This window comes from Malania oleifera, chromosome 2, assembly GCF_029873635.1.
Source record: "Malania oleifera isolate guangnan ecotype guangnan chromosome 2, ASM2987363v1, whole genome shotgun sequence".
NCBI classification, from domain to species: domain Eukaryota; kingdom Viridiplantae; phylum Streptophyta; class Magnoliopsida; order Santalales; family Ximeniaceae; genus Malania; species Malania oleifera.
Genome location: NC_080418.1, coordinates 33462889 through 33482400, shown reverse-complemented (window position 1 = coordinate 33482400; position 19512 = coordinate 33462889).

The window sequence follows — 19512 nt, the reverse complement described above, 5'->3', positions numbered from 1 at the left end:
CGATATATCACTTTTTCACTGTTTCTGAATAAAACAATTCTCTTATCATTACAGTTCAGTATATAAAAATCATTGGGTTTCTCTTATATTCTTTTCTATACAAAAACATTTCAATATATGTTTATCTCATATTCTCCTAATTCACCATGCAGTTCACACAACCCAGTTTCAAACAGTTTTCAGTATAACTCATATGCCACACAATTTCGTTTGTTATTTATATCATAATATATACAGTTAAAATATCATATCACCATCTTCACATATTTATTCAACCTATAATTTCTAAAATACTGTTATAATGTATTCCCCTTACCTGACTTACTGAGAGGTCCACTAACACCCTAAATCCTATGCTTTAAGGCGTTCGTAGCTCAAAAGCTTGAAATTCACATTTTCTCAAATTAATCAACTCAATTCCCAGAACAATTCTTATTTACCTAGGTTCCAAATACTTCAAATAGTCCATTAAATCCTAAAATACTTCACTTATCCTGCTTTAAGAGTGGTGCCCAAGAACTTCAAACCAATAATCTGCTTTGACTAAGTTGTAGAGAATTTCCCCACGAACCTCGTGGCAGTTCCTGATCATCAAAACAGGCTTTAACGAAACCAAAATCAAAAAGGGAGAGAAGGAAGACCAAAATCCTTGTATGTGCGTGTGTGTGTGTGAGAGAGAGAGAGGGAGGGAGGGAGGGAGAGGGAGAGAGAAAGAGAGGGAGAGAGAGAGAGAGAGAGAGAGAGAGATAGAGAGAGAGAGAGAATGAGAGAAATTACACTAAAAATGACCCAGGGTTTATTTATGGGCCAGCGTTCATCGTCAAGTTAAAGTGATTCGTAGACAAGCCAATGAAGGCACTTTGTCGATGAACCTGAAATTCACTAAAATTACATGACTCTCGGTATTTTCTCTTCAACGAGACACATGTACTTCATTGACGAGACCAAGAGTAACATTTGTCGACAAAGAATCTGGGTTCGTCGACGAATCTCTACTGATCACCTTTTTTAAATTACCTTCCCTTTCTTATTCTTTTCCTTTCTCTTTCATTTATTATTTTTCATGAATAAATTTTTCGGGTCTCTACATTCTCTCTTCCTTATAAAATTTCATCCTCAAAATTGCTATTTGTTAGCTTTGGTGTATTCCCAAAAGGGAGGGGGTGAATTGGGTATTTAAAAATTTATCTCCTAGGTTCAACTAATCTAGCAACAGTATTACTTAACTTAGGGTTTGTCTATGCAATTATAAACCCAATCATTCACAATAGCAAAATACAAACATTCATGTGCTGGAATTTAAAATGAGGAAATTAAAAACACGCACAAGAAATATTATTGAGGTTTGGCCAAAGTGCCTACGTTCCCTCCTTGGCTCCCCAGCACAAGGATTTCACTACGGCTCACTTAACCGGTGGAGCGGCACCGTTTACAACTAGGTCAATTAGTAGGTTTGACCTCAACCTACACCTTACCAGGATGGTGCACCTAGCTTTCCTAACTGGGTCTAAGCTAATCCATGACTTTTTAACAGTGCTAGTCTCTCTCTTCAGACCCACACTTGGAATACAATGAATATGAAAATTTTCGTACAAACAAACACTTCTTACACAAGCAGATGTGCACTACAATACGCACAATATAATCAATGCACACCAAACATGTAAGAACGATAAGTTCGGTGGTGTATATGTGTAATCTACACTAAGTACAATGATAATCTCAAGTATGCACAACAGTGTTCAAACAAGCTAATCTTTGAAAGCAAAGTATATCAAATTTCAATATCAGATTAGTGTTTCAAAGATGCTAGCAATAATATTCAAATGAACTCAAAAATATTTTCTCAAATTGTATCAAGTACAAGAGTTGTTTGAAATCAAGCTTTGTAAAATATTTTGCACACAAAAACATTACTTAAGGAATCTTGCAATGACAATGCAAAGATCCTCAAGCTAATGAGTTTTCCCAACACTAGTTTTATCAAGTTAAATATGTGGGAAGAACCCTAGCCAAACTCTCAATATAAAAATCAAGCAATACAAATATCAATGAGAGTATAGGGCTATTTAGAATGAAGCACTAATAATATAAACACTCTCTCTAACCTCGGATGATCAAAGAAAATGAAGTAGGAGAGTATTTGGGAGTATTTGAGAAATATAGGATTTGGAAATTTTTAGAGGATTTTTTTCACTAATTACTTTACTAATTTCTAACTAATCCTTGCAAATGAACCCCTATATATAGAAATGGTAAAAATTATAACCGTTGGGGACATGTAAGGAATTATTAAATTTAAAAAAAAAAAACGGTTTAGCAAAAATAACCCTGTTTAACCATCTTAACCATGCTAAAAATATAAAACAACCCGAGATTTTTCGGGCAGTTGAGCCATGGTTCGGTCGCCCGAATAGAGACAATGAAAAAAAATCAGTTTTTGAAGTTCGGTCACTTGAGCATGGGTTCGTTTTTCTGAATCAAGGCTATTTTCACATTGTCCGAGATGCGGGTGCTCGGTCTGAAGTTCGGTCACCTGGGGCCATTTTGAACATAAAGTTCGGTTGGGTGAGTTGGTGAAAAGGATCACCTCAACGGTTCGGTTGCTCGTGGACGGTGTGTTCATTTCAGTTCGGTTTGCTGAACTCAAGTCAGCTTGTTAACCGGTCCACAGTTCGGTTGACCGAGGCAATTTGAACTACTAGGTTCAATCGTCCGACCACTCACAATTTTTACCCTTTCAGTCCAACTTTGCTTTAGTTAATTCCCCTAATATTTTATGTGATATTGGGGACATCTTATGTGCTTGTGCTGGGACCTAAGTCTGTCTATGGTCTTGAGCTTATAAGTTCTTACATGTATGATGCACATCAATTATTATAGACCAAGCATACTTTACTATTACAAACCCAAATTAAACATGATATGAATTACAACACAAAATAAATCTTTTGGGTCTTTAGTCTTCAAGACTTCACGTGCCATCAAATGATCTTACTAATATAAGCCTGCAAAAAAACTTAACAGACATTAAATATCAGAGTATTTGTCATAATCAAAACAGGGTATGATCCATAGTGTTGACCCTATGGGTCATACCCTGTTCTGATTATAACAAATACTCAAGTATTTAATGTCTATCAAGTTTGTGTGCAGGTTCATTTTAGCAAAGATCATTTGATGGCACATGTTAACTTGAAGCAAAAGAAGACCCAGAAGATTCATTGTTGTAATTTTATAAGTTTAATATTGGGTTTGTAATAGTAATATAGGAACGGTCTGAAATAATTAATGCATGACATGCATGTAGGAAATAAAGCTCAAGACCATAATTTGACCTTAGGGATTGTCGACCGATGCCAGATTTTTTTGGTGTCCTAAAGAAGACCTAAACTAACCTTAGGACTCCCTAAAATTTATAAAAATATGCCCTATCTTCTTAAATTTGATCATCATATGAATAGGGTTTATATACAAAGGGATTAGAACCGAAATGCATTAAAAATGCATGTTTGGTTGACCGAACTTTCACAGTATAAATCTCACGGTCGACCGAACCAGTCAGCGGTCAACATTTTGACCATAGCTTGGTTGACTATACCTTGCCAAGTTCACACAACTTGGTCGGCCGAACTCTCATCGGTTCAACCTTTGACTCCTTGGTTGACTGACTAAGTTTATACGGGCAACGACCTGGTCAACCGAGCCCTCATGTGGGAGAATCCAACTTCCTGGTCAACCAAACCGTGCGGAAATGGAAAAATTACCCTTAGGACACTTAGTCTGGTTGACCGAACTCTTAGTTCAAATTTCTCCTAGTCGACCAAACTTTTTCACTTGGTCAACTGAACCTCACATCTGATTGACTGGTGCTCTCGGGTTGGACATTTTTTTTTACCGCGGTTAAATTTTTTAAATAGGGTTAATTATGCTTAAATGTTTTAAAACAATCCTAATAATACCCTACATGTCCTAAATGGTCATAATTTGCCCAACTTCTATATATAGGGGCTCATTTGTGAAAATTAGGAGGGATTAGAAAGATCATTAACGAAAAATCCTCTCAAGTTTAAATAACCTATTTTGCCAAATACTATCCCAAATACTCCTCTACTTCATTTTATTTGATCATCCAAGTCTAGAGAGAGTGTTTAGATTATTAGTGCTTCATTCTAAATAGTCCTATACTTTTATCGATATTTGTATTGTTTGATTTTTGTTGAGAGTTTGGCTAGGGTTTTTCCTACGGATTTAACTTGATAAATCTTATGCTGGGAAAACTCTTTAGCTTGAGGATCTTTGCATTGTTATTGCAAGATTCCATAAGTATTTATTTTTGTATGCAAAATATTTTACAAAGCTTATTTTCAAACAACTCTTGTGCTTAATACAATTTGAGAAAATATTTTTGAGTTCGTTTGAATAATATTGCTAGCATGTTTGAAACACTAATTTAATATTGAGATTTGATATACTTTGCTTTCAAAGATTAGCTTGTTTGAACACTCTTGTGCTTGACTAAGTATAATTATTATATTGAGTGTAGATTGCACATATACACCACTGAGCTTATAGGTCTTACATGTTTGGTGTGGATTGATTGTTACGTGTGCATATTGTAGTACATATCTTCTTAGTGTGAGAAGCATATTTTCATGTACGCAAATTTTTATACACATTTTTTGTATTCTAGGCACGGGCCTGAAGAGGGAGACTAGCTTTGGTAAACAGTTTCGGATTGGCTTAGACCCGGTTAGGAAAGCTAGGTGCACCATCCTTGTAAGGTGTAAGTTGAGGTCAACCCCATGAATTGACCTACTTGTAACCAGTGCCGTTCCACTTGTTAAGTGAGCATTAGTGGAATCCTCTGGCTTGCGAGATAGAAGCAGGGATGTAGGCGCAGTTCGTCGAACCCTGATAACATATCGTGCGTGTTCTTCATATTTCTGAAAATTTATTTTCCGCACTTTTATTTTCAGTACATGTATGTTGTATGCTTGATTCATTATAAGTAGTACATGTGTTTATTGGGTTTATAATTGCATAGACAGACCCTAGGTTGCGTAATACTACTGATTTGGATAAACTTAGGTAGGACAAAATTTTAAATACCCAATTCACCCCCCTCTTGGGAATACACCAAATTCATCACATAGGGTTAACACTATTTATCACCTTTTCATCTTTAATGAAAATCACTCCAATTTTATTAATTACCCTCACTTATGATGGAGGAATACTGTAGTTACATGTTGACTTTTTGGGTCTGTCTCTTGTTATGATTATGGCAAACTACAGTATCTTATCTGTGTGCTTTAAGTATTTGAACAGGTTTATTTTTCTAAGCACGGATGATAGGTGAGAAATGGAAGCCGAGAAGCACGGAGGATGTAGTGATGTGTATTGCATGCTAGTAGTGGATACATGTTCTCGTGTGCCTTGAACTGAATTATAAATTACTTATTTGAATGTATCAGGTACAGGTTTTATAGGAAAACGTTCAATTTACAGACCGCATGCTGCTGAAATTTCGGTAGATTTTTCCCAAAGTAAAACCTTGTACAAAAATGATTATGTTAAAATAAATGATAAAACATTTTTGAAAGGAAGAGTGAAAACTAATTGAATATTAAATTTCATCCTAGCATAATCATCGAATAGTTAGAGGAGTTCAACACCATCCCTAGAGAAAGAGCATAAAGAACTCATATGCATCATGCTTCACTTTTTGAATATTGAGACTCTTCTAAGAACCCTGAACATCATATCCAACTTTTAGAGCTCTATGTTTTGATATGGATTATTCTTGGTTATGTGCTTTATTTCAAGACTTAATATATATTTTATGATGCATGTGTGACCTATAGGGATGATTATATTGGTCGAATGGTAAAATGAATCAATCTTACTCCAGTATATTCGTTTTAAAAGACTTAAAAAATTATTGCTTACACTACTTGGCATACTTAATGAAATTAAGCCTTATTAAGTATAAGCAGCTAATTTCATCTAAGCTTGGAATCAATTTGAAAGGGGGTGTGACGCCCCAATTTTTCATACCATTTTTTCCCATGTAAATATCACATAGAACCATAAACTGGCCACGTTAACCATTGATACGATAATACATAACCCGACCCGAAAATGGGTACCGGGTATACAATCATACTCATATACATAATCCTAACAACGGAAGTCATTTCATTTATATGTATACATACCACAGTGAACACTCATGCCAGAGTACCACCATCCATAAATACAAGTCCAACACAAAAACTCTAGGGAAATCAAACCTCCCTAGCATAAAATACTCACCCTGTCTACCCAGGGTATCTGCTCTCCTCTATCTTAGAGCTCTATGACCTAGTTTATCTTGGTTCCCTGAAATATTTAAATAATTGAGTGAGACACATCTCAGTAAGACGAAATAAATTATCTACAATGTGTGGAAGTATGAGATTCATTATATTATAACATGTATTCATTTTTGTGATAATATCTTCTGAGAAAATATACCAATTCCATAATCATAATCATATAGATATAAAACATAAGCTTTCATAAGCTTTTACTTTCGAGTCCAAAATCATTTGTTCGTAACCCAAGTTTACCGGCAAAGTTCTTGAGAATAGGGAAGCTTACCCATCCATACACGTAGCTTCCCTTTGCCTTGATATCGTTTGCAGCCTAGCCCAATTAACTTGGGTTCAGCTACAACTGATACTTATCAGAGCACTCACCTTACTCGGTAAGTTCTCATGTGGTATGTTTTACTTCACTTTAATTATTTATTAACTCACGCAATTTCATTTCTCATTTTATTTCTTGTTTCCATTCTCATTTCATTTCCATTTCCATTTCCATATCAAGCTCATGAGTGTCACTAGTTACCAATACATCCGTGTTTGTACTCATGGCTGCCCCGAGGATATCTTTCCACGTTATGCTTTCCCCCATGAGTAGGGTTGTGCAACTTGAAAGCTCAACCTAACCACGGTTGGTTGACCAGGTTAGGTCAAATATCATCATATATCCCATATCTATAGTATGAATGGCCGACCAATAGCCCTGATCTGGACTCAGGGGGTACAACAACTCCACTATATAGCTTAGTCGACTATCACGCCACACGCTCCACAAGCTCATGTGGCTGCACTAACACCACTAGCAATGGTACCGTGCTCAATATCACTACCCATTATTAGGGTTTTCATATCCATCCATCATGGTTATCACTGCCACATACCAGCAATCATTACGTGGTATTGACATTTCATCAATCACATGTCTGTATTCTTTTTTCAGAATTTCACATTTCAATTTCCATCATTCAGTATTCATATTACAAAATTTTCCATTGCAATATTTACATTTCACAAATTCACATTTCTCATATTCATATTTCTCATTTTCATATTGCAAAATTAACATTGCAATATTTTCATTTCATATATTCACAATTTCATATTCTCATACCAGTATTCACATATCATTATTCACCTTGTAGTATTATCATTGCAATGTTCACATTTTCAATATTCATAGTTCATTTAATCATGGTTATCACTGCCCATTATTAGGGTTTTCATATCCATCCATCATGGTTATCACTGCCACATACCAGCAATCATTACGTGGTATTGACATTTCATCAATCACATGTCTGTATTCTTTTTTCAGAATTTCACATTTCAATTTCCATCATTCAGTATTCATATTACAAAATTTTCCATTGCAATATTTACATTTCACAAATTCACATTTCTCATATTCATATTTCTCATTTTCATATTGCAAAATTAACATTGCAATATTTTCATTTCATATATTCACAATTTCATATTCTCATACCAGTATTCACATATCATTATTCACCTTGTAGTATTATCATTGCAATGTTCACATTTTCAATATTCATAGTTCATTTAATCATTTCAACAATATTTCATCAGTTCAATGCTCAATCATCTCATAAATACAAATATACCTCTCAATACAAGAAATTCACATTTATCCATAAAACATTTTCATATCTCAAAAGATATACATTTTTCAGTATATTCTACTTTCATCATTTTTCCCCATTTCAAATCTCTTATCTGAACTCACATTTTTAGGGTAAATCATTTAACCCAATTTAAACATTTCTCAATATAAATCATATTCCACACAAACTTCATTTGATATTTATATCATAATAAATTTCAAGTAAAATAACATAATACCATTTCTCATATTTCTTAACTCATAATTTTCAGAAATAGACTGCTATAATTTATTCACCTTATCTGGCTTACTAAGAAGCTCGTAAACACCGAAAATCTAACGCTCCTCGACATTTGAAAACTCAAAAGCCTAAAAATCACATTTTTACAAAATTAAATAACCCAACTCCCAGAACATTTATCATTCAGAAATATCTAAACTCTATATACTCCAAGTTAACTTAAAAATCCTTAAAGTATCTTACTTACCCTGGTTTTGGGATGGTGCCCCAAAACTCCAATATGAAAATCCACTCCCCTTAGATACAGAGAATCTTCCCAGGAACCTCATGGCGGCTCTCGATCGTCAATCCGGGCCTTAACAAAGCCGGAAACAAAGAGAGATGTGAGAGAGAGCTGTGGTTCTAGAGAGAGAGAGAGAGAGAGAGAGAGAGAATGGTGCTGAAAAATGAGGGTTTCACCCTTTATAGGCTAGCATTTGTCAACGAATTCAAGTGGTTCGTCGACGAATACATGAAGACACTTTGTCGACGAATAGGCTATTTTGTCGATGAACCTGAAATTTCCATAAACTCCCAAAATTCTTGGTAATCTCTCGTCGATGAGACACATGTTCCTCGTCGCTGAAATCTATGGGACATTCGTTGACGAAGACCCTGGGTTTGTTGACGAAGCCCTATTTTCCTCGTTTTTAAAATTCCCTTTCTCCTTCTTTTTCACTTTTTTTATTACTTTATTAATTTAATTTCTTTGGGACTCTACATTCTCCCCTCCTTATAAAATTTCATCCTCGAAATTTGCCATTCACCACATTTCCATTCTTAAAGAAAAACACCATCATTTTATTAATCACCCTCATTTATGGCATAGGAATACTGTAGTTACATAAGGGTTCTGGGAGATTACAACCATTGAAAGAAAATTCTCCCCAAAACCATTCTTATCAAAACCAAAACTTTAATTATCCTACACTATTCAAATCAAAACACATACCTTAACCCTGGTTCCCACCAAACAACTATGGGTATCTTTGGGGAATCTGCTCCTCTAATTCCCAAAAAAACTTCCTCTACTACATGGTTGTGCCACAGAACTTTTACTAGCGATATGCTTTTCGTACGTAGTTCTTGTTCTTTCCAATCCAAAATCTGCACTGGTGCTTCTTCATAAGTCAAAGCATCACTGAACTCCAGTGCTTCGTATCTGATCACATAGGAGGGATCTGAGATGTATTTCCTCAGCATAGATACGTGAAATACATCATGAATTCTCGACAAAACAGGTGGTAATGCCAACTTGTAGGCAACTACACCCACTCTTTTCTAGAATATGGAATGGTCTAATATACCTAAGGCTCAATTTACCCTTCCTCTTAAATCTTATAACTCTTTTTAACGATGCCACCCCAAAAAATAAGTGATCTCCAACATCAAACTTTAACTCTCGTTGGCGAGTATCTGCATAACTCTTTTACTGACTTTGCGCAGTTCTGATCCTATCCTTGTTAAGTCTGAATTTATCTCGAGTCTGCTGTATCACCTCTAGCTCTAATACCTGTCTCTCCCCAATCTCATCACAGTACAATGGCAATCGGTATTTCCTACCATACAATGCCTCAAATGGTGCCATCCCAATGCTGGTCTGATAGCTGTTATTATATGCAAACTTGACTAGTGGTATAAACCGTAACCAACTGCCTCCAAAGTCCAACACACATACATATAGCATATCCTCCAATATCTATATCGTTCTCTCTGTTTGCCCATTTAACAGAGGATGAAATGTTGTGCTAAATGACAATTGAGAACCCATGGTCTCCTGCAAACTCTTCCAAAAATGGGATGTAAACCGTGGGTCTTGGTATGAAATTATGGACACTAGCATGCCATGCATTCTCACTATCTTCTGAATGTATAACTATGTTAATCTGTTTAAGGAGTAGGTCACTCTGATAGGCAGAAAATGGGCAGTCTTCATAAGTAGATCAACAAACTTCCCAAATGGGGTCTTGTCCATGTAGTGCCGATAGTAACCCAGTAACAAAATCCATCGCTATATGATCCCACTTCCACTTAGGAATATACAGCGGCTGCAATGACCCCGATGGTCTCTGATGCTCAGATTTCACCTACTGACATGTCAAACACTATGCTTCAAACTTAGCAATCTCTCTTCTCATTCCACTCCACCAAAAAGATTCTCGAAGATCCCTGCACATTTTAGTGCTACCAGGATGAACCGTATACAAGGATCGATACATTTCCTCTAAAATCACTTTCTTAATCTCAAGATCGGTATGTACATATAACCTGGTACAGAACCTCAAGGCGCCCCATCATCTGAGATACTGAGATCCTCCTCCAGACCATCCTGTACTTTTCCTATAAGCTCAACCAACTCTGCATCACCCCTTTGTGCTACTTTAATTTTTTAGTGTAGAGTCGGTTGCAACACCATATTGGCAATAAATGCCTAATGATCACCCTCTATGAATTCTATCCCTAGTCTCTCCAGATCCATCTGAATTGGATGTTGTATCACCACTACAGATACCGATGCACCCATTGATTTTCGGCTCAAAGCATCAGTTACCACATTAACCTTTCTTGGGTGGTAGCTGATGGTGCAGTCATAATATTTTATCTACTCCAACCATCTCCTTTGCCTCATGTTTAATTCTTTCTGCGTTAAAAAGTATTTCAAACTCTTTTAGGTAGTAAAAATCTTACACCTACCCCCACAAAGATAATGTCTTTAAATCTTTAGTGCGTATACCACTGCTGCTAACTCCAGATCATGGGTAGGGTAATTCTTCTCATATTCTTTTAACTATTGAGAGACATATACTATCACTCTGCCCTGCTGCATCAGAACACAGCTGAGCCCTTTATACGATGCATCACTGTAAATCACAAAATCCCCTTCACAAAAAGGAATCATCAACGCCGATGCAATGATGAGGCGCTGCTTCAACTCCTGGAAGCTCTACTTACATTCATCAGACCACTCAAATTTCACCCCTTTGCTGGTCAATCTTGTCAAAAGGACCCAACAATTTGGAAAAACCATAAAAAAAATTGCGGTAGTATCCAGTCAATCTCAGGAAACTTTTGACTTCCTACACATTCTTGGGTCGCACTCAATCTACTACCGCCTCAACCTTACTCGGGTATACTAAGATACCACGCCTAGAGATCACAAATCCAAGGAACATAACCTGCTCTAACCAGAACTCGCACTTCTTGAATTTTGCAAACAGTTTCTGTAGAGACTTGGATAATTTTCATAATTTAATAATAGGAGATGGAGAGAAAAGGAATTTAAAATTAGAAAAATTAAACAAGGTCTCGTCGACGAATATAGGGGATTCGTCGACGAGCACAAAGAGGGTCTTGTCAATGGGGATGTGTCTCGTCGATGATAAGATACCAAGAGGTTATTTCCCAAGTTCTAAATTTTGTCAATGAGGAGTAGGCATTCGTCGATGAACATCCTTCTTGACCTCGTCGACGAAGTGACGTGGCTCGTTGACGAAGGCCAGTGTATAAATAGCTTAAACCTCATTTTCAACTGAAATTCACGCACAAAAATCCCTCTCTCTCTCTCTCTCTCTCTCTCTCTCCCTCTCCCTCTCTCTTTATCTCCTGTTCATCTCTCCCACCTTCTCTCTAAGTTTTCGCACCGGATTCTTGCCACTTTGACGATCCGAGGCCACCACGACGCTCTTGGGAAAGTTCTCTTCAAGTCTGCCAAAACAGATCGTTGGTGGAGCTAGTTTGAAATTCATCCCAATCTCAGGGTAAGACATTTTATTTAATATTTTCCTTTCCCATAGTTATAAGAAATGTAGTATACGCATAAATACTTATATTTTGTTCTAGGAAATATTGTTTCAGGGTGTTGAGTGGGGAACCATGCAGGTGTAAGGCCAGAATACAGTAGGGGCTTTTCAGAAATTAGGTAAGGGAAATATGCTATGCTAGAGAGTTTTTAGAATTTATAATAGAAGATTATGTATGTATATTTACAAGCATGTTGATCAATTTATTTTTCTAGAATATCATGAGTATAATTATTTCAGTGATATTACAGACATGAAGCATGAGATTTTAATTACACAGTTGTGTGGCCTGAGTTTATTATAGTTTAATATGTTGATTATGAAACTTTACAAAAATCCAGTTATACAAGTATATTAGCATAAAGTAAGATTTATAGCATTTTTCAGAATAACATGATTTCTAAATCATAGCACTCAGATAGATAATATAGATATTATTGACAAATGTTACAAATATCTCAGATAGATATTACAGATTTTACAAACAGATGTTACAGATATTTTAGATAGATATTACAGATATTTCAGAAAGAAATTACACATAATATAGACAAATATAACAGATATTTCAGATAGAAATTTTAGATATTACAGCTCATATTTATAGTGTTATGGTTGTTTTGAAATCATGTTAAAGCAGCAAGATAATTATATTTATATATATAGTATTACACAGTGTCAGATCCCTGAGGATATTATAGACAGATACAGATAGCAGAGCACGGTACCGTTACTATTATAGATAGAGTGCAATCACATAACTCAGATAGTATGTGGATTCCGTCTAACTGCGCCAGGAGAGATTGCAATCTCCATAGCAAGCTGGGTTGAGGTGGTTGGTTAGACGAGATAGATATGGAGATTGCCTGGAGAGACTGCAGTGGTCCAGTTTATCAGATGTTAGAGATATAAATTTACTTGCCTGGTAGGCCAACCAAAGTAAGTCCAGCCTACGGGCCGCACAACCCTGTCATGAGAGGTTAAATCATGACATACAAATCCTAGGGCATTAGCAGAAGTTCCTATGTATAGATATATCATACAACAACAGTTATATTATAATATTAGCAGTATTTATGAATAGAAAACTCAGATACATAGTTGTATTTTAAATTATATTACGAGAGTTTTGTACAGTATACTAGCATATTTGTTTTATAGTATTAGTATTGTATCTGTATATTAAATGTGTAACTCAGCCGCCACACACTAGTAATAACATATTTCCTCTTACTGAGCGTTATCTCATCCTAGTAACTTACTATTTTTCAGGAGGTCCAATTAGGCGAGCAGATCAGGCTCGTGGGTAAAGGACTGTTGTCACTACCCTTACTAAAAGGGTAGGTGTTTTATGATACCAATGGTTTGGGGTAGATTCCAGGTTTTGGTGTGTCATTGGGTATTTTGTAATATTTACATACTCTATGAGATTTATAGTTTTTTGGTATTGTAAATAATAGTTTACCGTTTCTTGTATATCGCTGCTTAGGAATGTATGAAGTACAGAGTTTCCTCGGTGCTCCTTTGAGCTTGAGATATTTTTAGTAGTTTCTCGGAAAAATGATATTTATGTTATATATATATAGTTTGAAAAAAAAATGTTATATAAGTAATAGGATGTTACAGTTTGGTATCAGAGCCTAGGTTGTTAGGTTCTGTAGACTATAGAATGCAGCAAAAACAATACTAGAATATAGGAATAGAATTTGATTTTTTATTCTGTGGTTTGACTATAGGATTTTCGTAGTGGTTTCTATGTTTTTCCTGGGGTGATAATTTCAGGAAAGTTATTGTAAACTATCAATGAGTCATGTATTCAGGTTGTAGGATTAGATTTTGGGTTAGGAACATAGGGGATTGTTGAAAGAGAGTCTGAAATTTTAGTTGAATGGAATAAATTAGATCTGTACGGGAAATAGGATTCTGAAATGGTGTTCTATGTATTTTCAAGATGGATCTAGGGAGTAGTGGTACAAATGTGGGAAGTGATAAACCAGGACCCTCTATTATGGGAGGTGGAGATACATATGCAGTATTGAGTAGCATCACCCAACAAGTGATGGCTGAGATAGCTAGGAGTGGAGGAGAGCATGGCTGCACGATTGAGCAGTTTACGCGGATGAAGCCTCCGTATTTTGCTAGAGGACCTGACACGAACATAGCTGAAAACTGGGTTCAGGACATTGAGGAGATTTTGGCAGTGCTGGCATGTTCAGACGAGCAGAAGGTATCATTTGCGTCGTTTAAACTGATAGGAGAGGCAAAGCGTTGGTGGAGATCAGTGCGTTTAATTAAGGAATAGAGGCCTGATCCATTGCTAGTATCGTGGAGTTGGTTCAAGGAATTATTCTTCGAGTGATACTTCCCTACTATCGTTCGGAGCGCAAAGGCAGCACAATTCTTGCATTTAGCTCAGGGGCTGATGATAGTGTCTCAGTATGCTGCACAATTTATTGAGTTGTCTCGTTTTGCCCCGCGCTTGGCACCAGATGAGGAAAAGAAAGTAAGGAAGTTTGAGGAAGGCTTGAGATAGAATTTATTTGAGCAAGTTGTAATGACCTTAAAATTATATCATTTATATATTATCATACTTATGCAGCGGAAACATAAATCACACAACCACATATATCATACAATACCAAAACTCAGTATTTCCATCACATAGTCATAAAATACATCTCTCCCCAGAAAAATCTATCTAAAAAATACGAAACTCTGTCACGAACTCACCCTACAACCAGGGTAATCTAGAAATCTCCATTTGCGAGCCTGATCTGCTCGCCTAACTGGCTCACCTGAAAAATGTTAGAATAATAGGGTGAGTCACCGCTGAGTAAGTGGAAATATGCTATTACTAGTGTGTGGCAACTAAGTTACGTACATTTTAAATAACATTTGAGCTGTAATAAAAGATAAATTTGTAAAACATATCTTACACTTTTGCAATTTAAAAGTGTCTCAGTATGCTGCACGATTTATATCATCTGAATTTTCTACTTTTCATACTGCTAATATCATACTTTATTTATCAAATACTATAAAATTGTATACATATAGATAACTATGCTTTATCCTTAGAACTTTGCATGTTATGATTTGACCCCTTACGACAGGGTTGTGCGGCCCGTAGGTGGGACTTAACCTGGTCGGCCCTCCAGGAAAGTCACTATACTTTACACTACCTCAGTTCGGCCAAATTGGCTTCTACCTCATCAAATTGGCCCCCTCAACCCAGCGAATTGGGGAGCTCCATACTCTCTAAGCACAGTTGACAGTACCCACACACTATCTGAGATATGTGGTTGCACTCTATCTGTATTAGCAACGGTACCGTGCTCTGTATGTTGTATTTGTATCTGTATTTATCTGTAATCTTTTCATAGGGATCTGATACTATATATATACTCTTTTACTATTTTCATCATGTTTTCAAAATAACCAGAATACTATAATTCTGTACTATAAATACTGTGATATCTGAATAACTGTAGCATCTTGATGCTATAACTGTATAATCTGTCTTTATAAAATGTCTGCATAAACTCTCTGTATACTATGAGTGTTATGACATTTAGGAAAACATAGCTTTCTATATACACTGTATATACTGATTTGAAAAAACATCTGTATACTGTTGTATATATCTGTCTGTGTAATCATCTGAATAAAAACTCTATATGTATACATATTCTGTCTGTATAAAATCTGTAAATATCTAACTATATCTACATAACTTGATATACTGAAAAACTGTATAAAATTCCATATCACATAATATCTACTCAGGCTACACATACTTTAAAAATTCATATTCTGTATAATAACTGGTATACATGCATGTATATATATATGTAAAAAATTATGATAACGTAAGTAAATCTCCTAGAATAGCATATTTCCCTTACTTAGTTTCTGAAAAGCCCTCACTGAACTCTAGCCCTACACCCGTAGGGTTCTCCACTCAACACCCTGAAAACAACATCCCCCAAAACAAATCATTAATATTTTCTTATATACAACATTTCTTATGCAAAGAAATCATATTCTGAATAAAACACCTTACCCTAAATTTGGGACAAATTTCAAACCTCTTCCACCAGCGATCCGCTCTGGTAGACTTGCAGAAAACTTCACTAGGAGCATCGTGGTAGCTTGAGATTGTCGATTTGGTGTGAAATGGGACTAGGATCGAAGAGAGAAGGAGGGAGAGGCATTTAAAGAGAGAAAGAAGGTTTCTTGCTGTGAATTTTCATCAAAAATCTAGGTTTTCACAATTTATAGAGCTGGATTCGTTGACGAGGCACGTCATCTCGTCGACAAGTCCTTAAGTAATTTTGTCGACGAACCCTACCTCCTTATCCATGAAATTCAGACTGCCTAAAAACCCCTCTTGGTATTTTCTCATCGACGAGGCATGGCTTCGTCGACGAGGCCTACTTATGCACTCGTCGACGAACTCCATGTGTAAAAAGCTTCCAGGTTATTACATTCAAAGTGCAACGTCGAAGAAGCTTGCTGCCTCCTTTTGAATCTGTTCCCATTTCACTCCCTCTTTATTATTTAAATACCATTATTCTTTGGGTCATTACATTCTCCCCTCCTTATAAAATTTCATCTTAGAAATTTACTATTCATATAACTCATCATTCTTTAAATGCAATGTGGTAGCAGATGCTTTGAGCAGGAAATCAGTGGGACCAGTACTGGCAGCTATGGAGATTCAGCACCCAATCCTAATGGATTTGGAGAGACTTGGTATACAGTTAGTAGTGGGTAATCCTAAAGCATTTATTTCCAGCCTGGTTGTACACTCTACATTATATATGAGAAGATTAAGGCAGCTCAGGGTGACGACGCAGAGTTAGCAGAAGTGATAGCCAGAGTACGGGATGGTCAGGGAGAGGAGTTCAGCATCTCTGATGACGGAGCTTTAAGGTTTTGCACCAGATTGTATGTGCTGACAAATTGTGATATTAGAAGGATGATTTTGGAAGAGGCTTATAGATTACTATACACAGTTCATTCCGGCAGTACTAAAATGTATAAGGACCTGTGAGAGTATTTCTAGTAAAGTGGAATGAAAATAGAAATTGCTTAATTTGTACAGCAATGTTTGATGTGCCAGCGGGTTAAGGCTGAGCACCAGAGACCAGAATGGCAGTTGCAGCCACTCTTTATTCCAGAGTGGAAGTGGGATCACGTCTCTATGGATTTTATTACTAGGTTACCACCAGTGCGACAGGAATTGAATGCTATTTGGGTGGTCGTTGTTCATCTAACGAAGACTACTCATTTCATCCCTATTAAAGTTGGCTATTCCATGGACAGATTAGCAGAAATATATGTTTAGGAAATAGTTCATGTTCATGGTGTACCGGTATCCATAGTCTCAGACGAAGATCCTCATTTTACTTCACGATTTTGGAAAAGCTTTCAAGAGGCTATGGATACGCAGTTAGCATTCAACACCACTTTTCACCCTTAGACGGATGGTCAGGCTAAAAGGACAATACAGACATTAGAAGATATGCTTCAGGCATGCATGCTAGATTTTAGGGGTAGCTGGATCCAGTTTTTGCCGCTAGTTGAGTTTTTTTTATAATAACTGTTATCAGGCTAGCATTGGCATGACACCTTATAAAGCACTGTATGGTGGAAGGTGTCATTCTCCTCTTTTCTAGGATGAAGTAGGTGAGAGGCAAGTTTTTGGTCCTAAGATAGTACAGCAAGCATATGATAAGGTTCAACTAATTAAAAAAAAGAATTAGTACAGCTCAGACTCGGCAAAAATGCTACGCAAACACTCGCCACTGGGAGTTAGAGTTTAACGTTGGAGATCGAGTATTTTTGAAGGTAGCTCCTCTAAGAGAGATTATAAGGTTTGGGAAGAAGGGCAAGTTGAGCCCTACATATATTGGCCCTTTTGAGATACTTGAGAGAGTATGGTCAGTTGCCTATAGGCTAGCTTTGCCACTAGCATTGTCCAGGATACACGACATATTTCATGTTTTTATGTTGAGAAATTATGTCCCAAATTCATCCCACGTAATCAATTATGCAGACATAAAACTTAAAGATTCATTAGCTTATGAAGAAGCACCAGTACAGATCTTGGACAGAAAGACACAAGAATTGTGTACTAAAGAAATTCAGCTAGTAAAAGTTTTGTGGAGAAACCATGCTATAGAAGAAGCTTCATTGGAGCTTGAAGAAGAAATTAAATAGAGATACCCACACTTGTTTAATAAGTTATAGTATTAGTTAGTATGATGAAGATAAAGTTTGTTTAGTATAGAGTGATATTTATGTTGTACTTTAGGTTATAGGATAGGTAGTATTTTGGTTTTGAGGGAGTTTTTCTTTCTTTTTGAATATCTTTGTAATATCCTAGAATTTCGAATGTAACCACGGTATTCCTCCGCCATAATTAAGGGTAAGTAATAAAATAAGTAGACAATTTTTCCTTAGAGAATAATGTTTGGTACAAATAGTAAATTTCGAGGATGGAATTTTATAAGGAGGGGAGAATGTAGAGACCCGAATAATTTTCATAATTTAATAATAGGAGATGGAGAGAAAAGGAATTTGGTCTCGTTGACGAATATAGAGGATTCATTGACGAGCACAAAGAGGGTTTCGTAAACCGGGATGTGTCTCATTGACGAGAAGATACTGAGAGGTTATTTACCAAGTTCTGAATTTCGTTGATGAGGAGTAGGCATTCGTCGACGAACATCCTTCTTGACCTCGTTGGCGAAGTGACGTGGCTCGTCGACAAAGGTCAGTGTATAAATAGCTTAAATCTCATTTTTCAACTGAAATTCACGCATGAAATTCTCTCTCTCTCTCTCTCTCTCTCCTCTTCGTCTCTCCCACCTTCTCTCTAAGTTTTAGGGCCGGATTCTTGTCGCTTTGACGATCTGAGGCTACCACGAAGCTTCTAGGAAAGTTTTCTTCAAGTCTGTTGGAGCGGATCGTTGGTGGGGCTCGTTTGAAATTCATCCCAATCTCAGGGTAAGACATTTTATTTAGTATTTTCCTTTCCCATAGTTATAAGAAATGTAGTATACGAAGAAATACTTATATTTCGTTCTAGGAAATATTGTTTCAAGGTGTTGAGTGGGGAACCTTGCAAGTGTACGACCAAAATACAGTACGAGCTTTTCAAAAATTAGGTAAGGGAAATATGCTATGTTAGGTATTTTTTAGAATGTATAATAGAAGATTATGTATGAATATTTACAAGCATGTTGATCATTTTATTTTTCTAGCATATCATGAGTATTATTATTTCACTGAAATTACATATATGAAGCATGAGATGTTAATTACACAGTTGTGTGGCATGAGTTTATTATAGTTTAATATGTTGATTATGAAACTTTACAGATATCCAGTTATGCAAGTATATTAGTCGAAAGTAAGATTTATAGTATTTTTCAG